Genomic DNA, 12439 nt, shown 5'->3' on the forward strand with positions numbered 1-12439 from the left:
GACTGTACACAGAGAACTGTAGTTTTTGCTTCCTAACCCTCTGTAATACACACAGAGAAATAACATAATCATGGAGGACACTAGAATAATACCGAACAGTGGATATGTGAATAAATAACAATATATAAGGATACTTTTACATGGGCCAACTATTTGCAGAAAAATCTCTCAGTTGAGCAATTTCAAGGATACTCGTCCCATATAAGAGTGAGACCCTACAGGGTACTGAGCAAGTAATAGTTCATTAGTCACTAGTCACTTTGTTTCTACTCACTGAAGCGGAGCAACTAATGAGTGACTTCTTGCTCAATTTAAACAGTCAGTTCATCTCTGAATGACTACCTGTTCACAATGTATAGAGGCAACCATCCAGAACAGATCTCCAGCGCGCTCCACCGCGATTCACTTAACGAGTATTGCTCCTGTGTAAAAGAACAGGAGCGATAGTTGTTTGTTCAATTGTTGGATGCTTAAACACCCGACAGACATCCAGTTTAACAGTACCTTCACATCATATCTGTGCGAGTCTCTGCTTCTCTCCTCCCCATCCCTTCTTTTTTCTCTAGACTTCAATAAGCAGGGTAAGTCATCACCCTCATTCATTTTCTGTTCTCATCTTGTTATGTCTGTTACTACTGTTAGTAGTGATGGGCATCACTGGACAACAGGCAGTGGACAGCAAATTATAATGAAGGGAGACACTTAGTGGCCAGCACTTTAAAGGGATTTTTCAGCACAGAAACATAATTTCAGGTAACTAAAATAATTTTAAGAGATAACACAATGGCGTTCATGTTAGTACAAGTTATTTGAAAGTCAATATGATGATAGCTTTAGGCCACTTTTATATGGATATATTGTGGTCAGTATTTTACATTAGTATTTGGATCGTAGCTAGGGAAAAAATAAAGGACAAGACTTTCACCTCTTCTTTTTCAGGGATAAGTGGTCAGAAATAGGTTAAAAATACAGTTTTTCCTCATTTTCCAGCGCTGTTTTGAAGATAGCTTGTTCAATTAATAATATTTACCCCAAAAATCAATCCCCTAGTTCTCTCATGTATAACAGCATCACATACGTGTACATTGCGTAATGTATGAGATCATAATAGTGTCAAAAAGAAAAACTCTATTTCAGCTATAAATATATTTTAGGGCTTATTCACATACGCCCTATTTTTGTTCACAACACAGACGAGCGTAAGACATGGAGTGTCCACTGTCCTTACTGCTCGAACAGCACACAGATGTGTGTTTGTGTACTATCCGATGTAAGTTGTGTCTGTAAATCTCGGGCGCAACTCGCATATGGATCTGTAAATAAGCCTTTAGTAAAGGTGCAAAAGCAGATAAAGCTAGGGAAGAAGAGAGTAAAATTGATGGCTGAGGGTTATTATTTTATGTTTTGTGTAACATACATTTCACATGACAGGAATGCATTAATGCATAGGCACCTGACATTCATTCAAAACATATTTGTGTCAAGCTGAATGTCTAAAATTGGTGTTTTGGGGGAAATAAGCAGCTTTTTATTTTTTTCCTTTTTCATTTTTTTAACCTTTTTTCACATTTTATTTATTTTAGTTTTTTTGTTATTTTTTGTAAACATCTTATTTTTTTCCGCTGTGGGGGAACATATTAGCAAGGACCACATTATCTATGTATTCCATGCTAACCTCACATACAGTGATAATAGAGATGTAATGGTAAAGGCCCAGTCACAGGCATGCAGAGAGGATGCACAGTGTATCCTCCCTGCATGTCTGCAAACCCTGGTATGCATCATTAATGATGTCACAGGGATTCCCACGCAACCGCTTGAATGAAGAAGCAGTGCTTCTCCATTTGGGGTTTATTGTCAGGCACATTCCATACTGCAGGAAATGCTGTAATCAGGGGGCCCCTGCAACACAAGAGAGATCAGCTGTCACAGTCACTGTGCCAACTGATCATTCAGGTGTTGCAGAGACTGCTGATTGTGGCATTCTTGCAGCATGGGGTGGGTTAAACTCAGTCTCAGGTCCAGGTGCCATTAATAGGTCCTGAATCAGGCAGGTCCCGATGTTGGTCCCTGAATCAAAAGCTATTAGTTACAGCTATATCTGAAACTTCAATGAAGCTGGAAGTCAGCTATAGCTGTGAAATGTAGGACTGTAAAAATACGCCAGCTCAGCAAACTGGCTCGCTCATAACTGCTATATATTCACATGAAAATAGGACTAAAAGACTGACGGTGATTGTGCAACACACCAAACTAGAAAGTATTGAAAGTGACGAAGAGGTGTGGAAACTTCTCCTTTATTAACTACTTAAGGACCAGGCATGGCAAATGTACGGCACTTGGTCCTGGGCTTTAATGCCGGCGGATAGCAAAAATACGGCGCGGGATTAAAGCCCCTGTTACTGTAATCAAGCTGAAGCAGGTTAGGTTGTCAGCTGTTAGTTACAGCTGAGAACCTGAAAGAGAAGGGAGAAGTGGTTTTTAACCACTTCTGCCTTCTCCTTTCCAGAGTACACAGCGCTAAATGAGCACTATGTACTAAAAGTGAAAGTGGAAGTGTTTCTTCTACTATGCAAGCCAGCAGTCTTGTGATTGCCAGGATCCCTTGGCACAACAGAGCTGCAGGGTCTTAGCAGACCCTGATCAGCTCTGCCAGTGATTATTGTCACTACAGTGGGATGTTTTCCCCTGTAACTAGGGCTCCTATGGATGCCCCAGCTACAGTGGGAAAGTGTCAAATAAAAAAAACATATGAATGTCCCCCAGAGGTCTTACATGACATCATGGGGAACATAGATGGTAAAAAAATTACATAAATAAGACAAAATTACAGAATAAAATAAAAATATATACATAAAAAAGAAAATAACCCGAAGCCGATGCCACACAAAACAGTCGGCCGTATGCACCCTGTCATCCAAAACCATAAATATTATATATCAAAACGTCCGAAACAAAATGAGGAACCCATTCCCATATTTTATTTTTACCATAAATATACTCATTAAAAAAAAATAACTATAAATGTTAAAAAAAAATCATTTTTTTAAGCTTTTTGCTGTCAATCAAACCAAAAAACTGGAAAAAAAAAGTCAGTGAAAAAGATTTGAAAAAATAGTCCTATATGTCAAGGGGAAAAAACGCAGCAAAAATAATTTTGGCAGCTGACGGAAATAAAATAGGGCAGTTAAACCACCACATGGGTAAAATCCCTAAAAAGCGCCTGGTTCTTAAGGTACAAAACAGCCTGATCCTTAAGGGCTAAAATGAAATAGGTGGCCAGCATATGAAAACACATTTTGGGGAAAACCCCTTCATGAGTTCAGCTGCTGTTTGAAATATACAAACAATTGGTGGGTCCCAAAGGATTAAGAGGGATTCTGTTTGCTTGAATAATGTGGGTCAGCCGCGTTTTCATTGGCTGGCCACCTATCTCATTTAATAAAAGGAGAGGTTTCCACACCTCTTAGTCTCTTTTGATACTTTCTAGCCTGGAGTGGAAGTTTTTTTTCTTTCATGCAATATATTTCCACAGTTAATAAAATATTAAAGCTATTTCTGAATAAGATGGCAGCATACTAAAAAATGTTTTGTGTATCACTTTTTGAAAGATCTACAGAGAGGAGTGCTATCACAACTACATATGATAATTTTATCATATTTAACTCATGGGAAGTAGTACTAGTAACACTTACATATTGACAGATGGAGGCCCAGAAGGTGACTCAAAGTTGAAACACAGTACAAAACATTGAAATGCTGCTGATTTAATTTATGAAATTAAATTATGTTTATTGAAAATGTCATTCTGGCACACATTTCTCTTCTAAGTCTTTATTTGCTACTCCATAACCAGTTAGTTAACCTTTGTCCTGTGATTGTGCATTGAGTTGTTATGAGGCTGACAGCCTCAGAATCCACTGAACCAGCAGCTCTTTGTCACATTGTGGCAAAGAATGATCCTCAGGACAACGCTGTTTGAAGAAGAGGCAAAATGACTAGAGGATGTAATTACAAATAACCTTGAACCATTGAACAGTACACAGTCAATTCTAACAAAGAAGCTGTAAACAGAGGTAGTCAACACACACTCCGGAGGGACTGCAGTGCATAAAGACATTAACCGTTGTTTTATATTCCACAGATAGCTTTTCATTGACTCATATGTTGCTTCAGCATACTACACTATTTCCAATATTTTGGTTTATTTGAATCATAGTACTCAGTTTTTATGGTTTCTTGGTAAACTCATTGTAACTGTTTAACTGTTGGCTAGCCAATTAATGAATTACAGAATACCTGTATATCTACAATTTGGTATGGCATTTGTTAGTAAATTCTTTCAGAAAATTATTGGTATTAGGCTTAATGCACAGAACTTGTAAGGTGACTCCACACATAGCGTAAATATTGCAGTGGATATTGCTGTGTATATTCTGTAGTGTTTACAGTAGAAATGGAGGAGATTTCTGAAATTTGCACATGGCTGGAAATTTTCTGTAACAAATCTGCAGAGTGGATTCTAAACTCTCAGTATGCCTATTTATGCTGCAGAGTTATACAATACGATAGGTAAAATCCACAGCAGATCCACTACAAAAAATCCTTATGTGTGGATTTGGCCATTTCAGCTTTCCTGCATATTTTCAGTGGGTTTGCAGATAGCCCACAGCAAATATGGCCTGTGAAAAGCCAAATGAACAAAGGCTTGCCAATTCCCTACTTCTTGGAGACAATATATTTGCAATACAATGTCTAAAGGTCCATTTACATGCGAAGATAATCCTCAAACGATTGAAAGATTGAAAGTTTTAGCGATAGTTTTGCATTAATTGTCCATTAACACTTTATCATTTTCATTTGCACGTTAAAGGGCCTCCAGGAGTTGCTTCATTGGGCTGGGCTCTGCACACAGCTGCATTATTCTTGTCAGGGCTGCCAGCAACATACCATGTAATCTCCCGAATCCCGCAGAGAACAGAGCTTGTGGTTACTTGAGAGATACTTAATCTCTCTGCAGCTGATCTATGGATTTTAAGGTCACCTTAAAATCATCATTCAGGCGCAAAATGCACGCTTGCCACGTTTAAATGCAACAATTATCGTTTATTTGCGGTAATTTGAACTAATTTTGAACGATAATCATTGCATGTAAATGGGCCTTAAAGGGGGCATGGTAGATAAAGTCTTTGTACTGTATCTCTCTATGTAAAATAGATGAGTCCCAGACATCTCTATTATTGCTATTTCTTAGGCTACATACAGCTCGAAGGTTGAACAGAAGCATAGTACAGTAATGTTCAAGAGCCACAACTGTTAGTAATTAATGACACATTTAATTCTTCCGAAATTTTGAATGTACCTATTTATTTATGAATATATTGTTCTGCTGATACTTATGATAAATAGATACAGAGCTGTAGATCATGTTTTAAAGTTTACCCTTGATCTACAGTTTAATTTGCAACTAAAGACATTACGGAGAATTTGTAGCACATGCATCACTATTTACAGGAAACGCTCATGTGTTTAATTTTAGTTTTGTTAATTAAATGTAAGTTTGCGGAAGAGAAATAGAAATATTGTATTTACATTCTAAATGTAATTTGTTTCCTGTACAATTCGTATGTTACAATATACCAAAACATATGCCATTGATGACTAGTTTTATACCTTTGAGGCCTCATTCACAAAAAATCGTGACTATTAGAACCAAGGGTTTCCTATGGAAACGTTGAGGCAATGGAATTTTAACTGCGCAAAAAAATCACAACTAAAATAATAGGACATCAGCGACAAATTCTGCACAAAAATATAGATCTTGATCTATCTTTGGTGCGCAAAATGCAAGAGTGTCCATAGATGTCTATGGCAGCTAGAAAAAAGGGAGAGGGAGGGAGTTTAGCTGCGTCCAACGCTTGGAAAAGAAGGCAAGTGCCTGTATTTCACACATTAGAAGTCATTAGGATGATTTCTACCGACTGAGGGAATTCCAAACAGCAGCACATTTTTTTCTGCAACATGCATCTCCAGATCGTGTGAATGGGAGTTTTAAACGCTAATGAACCTCAGGACTCGATGGAGGAAAATTGTCCATTCACGTAATTTTTTTGAGTGCATAATTTTTGCGCGATTAGGTTTCATCGTGTGAACAAGGCTTAAGTCTTGAAGAAAACAAAATTACAATCCAGAAAATTAATAAATCTATAATTGGAAAGATAGGTTGAAAAAGGTGTAATTAGTTAAATACCATATATACTCGAGCATAAGCCGAGTTTTTCAGCACATTTTTTTCGTGCTGAAAAAGCCCCCCTCGGCTTATACTTGAGTGAGGGTAGGGTTAAAAAAAAAACCTTCTATACTCACCTCCCAGCTGGCGTCTGTGTCCCCAGCGACAGTGCGGAAAGCTGCTTCAATTTCTGAGTTCCTGGCGGTGGTGCGACAAACTGCTTGAATTCTCCCCGCTGTCATGCCCCACCGTCCTCTCTGCTCGGCTCTGTCATACCCCGCCGTCAAGCTGTGATTGGCTGTGAATGATTGAGCGCCAGCTGTGATTGGACAGGGCTTAATCCAATCACAGTGCTTACTTACACAGCGCTGACGTCGGGGGATTTGAAAGCCAAGCAGGGAGATGACAGTGGGGAGAATTCTAAAGCAGCTTGCTGCATGCCAATCACAGCCGGCGCTCAATCCAATCACAGCGCGAGGTATGTGACAGAGCCGAGCAGAGAGGACGGGGGGGGGGGGGGGGGGGGGATGACAGCGGGGAGAATTCAAGTAGCTTGCTGCACTGCCGCTGGGAACAAAGAAATTGAAGCAGCTTTCTGCACCACCGCCGTGGACACAGACGCCGGCTTTCTATTCCTTAGGGCTCCTTCAAATGGGTGCTGTGATTTTCAAATAAACGAGAGGCACCCATGGCCAAGGCTGCATCTCCCATTTTCACACCCATTCACATGACCAGGCTGTGGTGTATAAATGCCACAGTCCGGAATACCGTCGGCTGGGGGGAGAGTGTTCAGCTCTACTAAACTCCCTCCCCCTCTCTGCCTCTTGCCGGCTGCCAGCAAAGGGAGGAGGCAGGAGCTTAGCAGAGCTAGAGTACTAAGCTCCCTCCCCTTCTCCACCGTTTGCCAGCTGCCGGCAAGGGGAGCGGACAGGATGGGGCACAACAGGGTGGAAGCTTAGCAGAGCTAGTCCCTTCCTCTCTCTCCCCAGCCTATGGAAGCTGCCTTCAAGGGGAGGAGGATGGACTTTAGCAATGGGAGCCATTGCAAAACTCCCCCCCTCTTCCCTTTTCTAATGGTTCTCATAGGCTCCCATAGGAGTTTATGGGAGCATCCGGCATATTCCGGCAAAAGATAGGTCTTGACCTATCTTTTCCGGATGGGTGTAAAAACCAATTTCAGTGACCATATAAATGACAACAGGTTGCAGAGGTACATCATTTTGTTGCACACTTTGTACAATTCTTTTTATCAGAATGGGATTCTTAGTATAACCTAATCACAGAGTATCTTGCTGCAGGGATCCTTAGCAATTAGCTGTAATTTGTGGAGGAATGTAGTAGTAAAAGTTTATTTACCTGAAGCACCACCACAAGTTTCTATTGAAATCAATGAGCTATCTGTGTAATTCAAAGATGTGCTGGGCCCTTCATAAAGAAAGATGTTCTTTGCAGCTGCTATCTACTCTGACTATAAAAAAACAGAGAACCCCTTCCCCACTATATTTACTTAGATTTCCTAATAAGAAAAGCCTGTAATGCACATGACCCAGGTATAACGGGATAATTCCTGCTGTAGCCCTACAGAGTAATACCTTCACCAAATCACCTCCAATAACTTGTTTAACGACAGATTCGCCTTGATTTTGGATAAATTGACCACATCAGCCATTTTATTACAAACATACACTTACATAAAATAAACATTTCCACCCCTGAAAAGGGGAGTTCCTTGGAGCCCCAAACAATCCTGTCACCTCACCAACCAGAAAAAAAAATTACCGTAATGCCTCTCTTCGCACACCAACTGACTTGGGAGACCCAATTTCCCAACAACTGCCTCCTGATGCAAGCCAACTGACTTAGGAGACCCAATATCGCCACTTGCCTCCAGCCGCCTACCTCCCGACTCAAAGACCCACTAGCCATTCCAAGGCTAGACACTCCCACCATCTCTGCAGGGCATCCACCCTGTTGGAGACAAGAGACGACAGATCCACCATAATCATTAATCAATAATGGGGGAAGGTGGCTATCCAGCCCCTGCCTTCCCCCCACTTTTCTCCAACTCCAAGGACCCCCATAACCACTGCCATGACAATGCACACCAATCCTTTTTACATACTTTAACTGAAACCCCCCTATCATCTTCCAATAGGGCAGGCAGGTGGGACTTCTATGCCGTCTTGCTGTAGGTCCTGTCTTCTCTAACTGACGAACTGCTCTCTGTTGTGGTTCCTTCTTCTTTTCTCGCACTTCCCTTCCCCTTCTTCTCCCCTCGTTCCTCTCCTTTTGCTTAAACCCTTCACACCCTCTTAACCCAGTCATGGGCTGCCTCCTCCTACAGCCTTGCAACCCTCAGTTCCGGCCCTACGGATATCTTTTTAAGGTGAAGTGTCCATTCTGTATATTAATCAAACTTGAATAGTCCGGTAGGCAGGCCCGGACTGTCTCTGCTGCCCAGAGTGCCCTTCAATCCCTATCCATTCTCTCCGTGGGGTGATATGGATAATGTCTCCTATGTTGTTCAGAGTCTCATCCAAATATTGCACATTACTGCACAACAGTGGACCAGTGTATGCACAGAAGAATCAGGACTAAATAACCTGTACATGCACCGGTCTGTGCTTGCACAAGATTTGCATGCGTCTGTGGGCGACCCATCAGCAGCTGGGGATTAGCGGGATCTCCTGGCAGCAGAGATGGTCCAGGATTCATCACTATACAATGCAGGAAGGTGTAAGCCTCACTTTTACAAGGTATCAGGGCCATATAGCCAATGCAGGAAGGTGTAAGCCTCACTTTTACAAGGTATCAGGGCCATATAGCCTTTCCTAAAAATAACCTTAAGCACACTGTCTTATGTATTGTTCCCTACATGTCATTGGTGTTACCAGCTTCAAGTGGTGACAAGTTCCCTTTAAAATTTGGTTCTTAAACTCAATAACCCCTTTAATATACACATGTGAGCTGGTGCAACAATTCTAATAGCTCGCTTGATCCTAGATTTAGATTCCACTTGACACCGATACTGATTCAGACATCTAGGCTCAGAACTAAAGTAGAAGCAGGTAATACAGTAGCTCACATGTATTTTGTAAATGATTAATTGGGTTTGACGATGAAATACAAAATGTATTTGGGTAACAATAGTCATGTTTCTTTGCTGCCTCAGACAATTAATTAGATGACATGTATAGCTTGTCATGCTTTAATATGCATTCTGCTTCATTGGAAAGGTTTCAAGACAGAAAATATAATCCAAATATGAATATTCTACATCATAATTTTTATTGTTGCAGCATAAAAAGACACATTATTATCATTTTTGATTAGAATGTTCCAAAATGTATGTCCGTTCATTTTGCTTCAGTCATAATCTTAAAAGATATCAATAACATAAGACCTGGAGGCAGGGACACTGAAATTGTTTGAAGTGGCAGCACTGCAAGCATCAGCAAGAACAGCCTCTGTTGAGACAGCTCTCCCACACTATACAGCGAGACCAACCTGTTCCTCCCACTGCATACTGGCATAGTCTACATCTTTGTTGATGAATGAGGTGAAGCGTCTGCAGTTGGCATTATGATATTCAATGTTCTCTTTTATGATTAAAATAATAATAAGAAATACTAATTATAATTAAAATTCACGTTCAAAGCCAATGTCTGTTAAACTCTTTTCATATATGTCAGGAATATTGCCAATTCTTTTTTCATTATATTCTCATGACAGCATCTGGTAATTGGATAGTACTATCATCATTTTTCTATTGATATCACAGGTCCCAAACATTTTTTTTTTGTATTGTTGTACAGGTGGTCGGATGGGAGGTTGACGGTGGGAGCGGTGACTAAATTTGCAAGTACAGGGATCGGGTGTTCACATATGCCTTGAACTCTGGTTTGCTGCTTGAACCTAACTTTATTTCTTAACAGGGTCTCAAACATACGCTTGGTTTCCAGCCGATGGATGAATGGAGCCAGTTGAAAGGCACAGCATTCATATGGCTAGAACAGCTGGTCAACAGCCAACTTTCCTCATAGGCAGAGAGACAATACACTTGCTATGGTGGCACTCACACAGACCACTTTGGTTTTTTAATCTTCTGTGCCCAGAGAGAACAGAACCACACTTGTCCAGTGTCATGTACCACAGTAACTCCCATATGGAGATGCACATAGGCCCCCTGATGCGGACATGCTTCCAGGTCTGTGATCCCACTAGTCTAATCTCATTTTTTTGAGACTCTACTAGTTAGCTTCTCTGTGGGCAAAATATCATTGTTCTCTTTCTTTTTCCAGACCTTGAGCAGTTTGTTTATAGCAATTCATGTAGGACGAGGTTGGTGATCAGGGTTGCTCTTATCAGGGTGAGAGGTCTGACTAGATAGCAGTTTGATAAGGATTCACTAGGGTGTTTCATTGGAGTTGTACAGTTTTAAGTGTAACAATAGAAGGTACGTTTTAGTAATTCACAAACAGTTGTATACACTTTAGTAAAATTTGTATTATATGAAATACTGCACACTCATGTTAAAATATGCAAGCTCAATCCTATAAATATTCTATTTGGGAGATCAAACTATAAAAATATATGAGTCAGGATTCAAACCTACGACCTCCTGTATTCAAGTCAGTAGTTCTCCCCAGTGAGATATCCAGCTTGCTGAACAAGTTTTTCTGCTTACCTCAGCCATGTTCCCTGATCCCAGTTCTCTGGCTCTTGCTTCTTGGTCCTGACCCTGCCACTGTCTTTGATTACACTTCTTTGAAGCCTGGCCTTGCCACTCTCTCAGTGTGACATTATTCACACGCTCCAGAGCGTTTGATCCAGCTTCTAATTGCCTGCTATTGCTACAAGACTTCTCAATACCGACTCCTGGCTTTTCCTCCTGGCTGCGTTACCCGCCTCATCCATTGTACTGCAATGGAGACTCCCCATTACCAACTCCTGGCTTCCATCTGACTACTCTCTAGTGCCCTGCACGGCTACTACTCCCATGGCTCCTCTCCAGCACCAGTATGACGTTACAATATGTGCTACTTTTCATGTTGTCGCAGGTTAAATAGAAGTCTGGTTCTTGGTCATAGGCCCAACATTGGTGCAAGGCATGTTATAGCTTTATTGTTCACCTGTAATAAAGGAATGTCTGATTTAGACAATTAACATCTAAATAATTACTCAAAAAAACACAAATGACAGTCGTTTCATGTAAACAGCCACCAACAAGGTGATGAGTGAAAATTCCTCTACTAATCGCTAGTCGTTTCATTTCAGCTCATATAAAAAATAGTTGCTAGTTGATCAAAAGTCATCTCATGTAAAGTCGCAGTCGTTTGTATTTGAACTACTTACAAACAAATTTGCATGGAGATACTTCTCACAAATAATATGTCAGCAAACAACTAATAGACAATAATCACTCTGTGTAAATTTTTTAAACAAAAATTCTTTCATACCCTTCTGAAACATTTCTGATTGACTATGCGAAAGCTAGTTGTTCAGTATAAAGGTACCTTAAGTCTCACAAGATAATAATAAATAATAATCTTGTATAGCGCTAACTTATTATTAGTCTGCAGCGCTTTTGGTGCACAGGGGAGCTCAAACAATACAACATTTCATATGGTATTCAATTATTTAAAAATAAAAAACAGGAGGGGTGGGGGTGATACAGAAGGTACTCGGCAGGAGAAGGAGGAAGGAGGAACATATCAATGCGACGAAAACATGTGGTATACAGTTTTGTGCTTTTTATTGAAACAAAGGGTGTGGGTAACACAAGAGGTATGGGGGCAGGGAAAGTACATGATAGGCGCAAGTGGAAGGACATAGGAAGGCAGGGGCATATTGTGGGGGTGGGGAACTTCATCAGGAGTTTGGTATGCTTCTTTAAGGCATTTCTGAAGTTCTGTGCATCAGGAATTGTTCTGATATTTTGGGGTAGAGTGTTCCAGAGGATCGGTGCTGCCTGGTGGCGAGCGTGTGAGGTTCGTATAAGAGGGGTGTTTAGTCCGAGTGTGTTGGCAGAGGGGAGTGTGTGGACTGGGTGATATATGGACAGGAGGGAAATGATCACTCAAGATGCTGGAGCCACTCTCTGTCCTTGCTCATTGGACAGTGTGAGGGTGGCTCAGGAACAATGACAATGGCCTGTAGAGACCACCCAGTTGTGAATGTATTCAATAATTTGCATATCAGCTGTTAAAA

The sequence above is a fragment of the Eleutherodactylus coqui genome, chromosome 1 (genome assembly GCF_035609145.1).
Source record: "Eleutherodactylus coqui strain aEleCoq1 chromosome 1, aEleCoq1.hap1, whole genome shotgun sequence".
NCBI classification, from domain to species: Eukaryota; Metazoa; Chordata; class Amphibia; order Anura; family Eleutherodactylidae; genus Eleutherodactylus; species Eleutherodactylus coqui.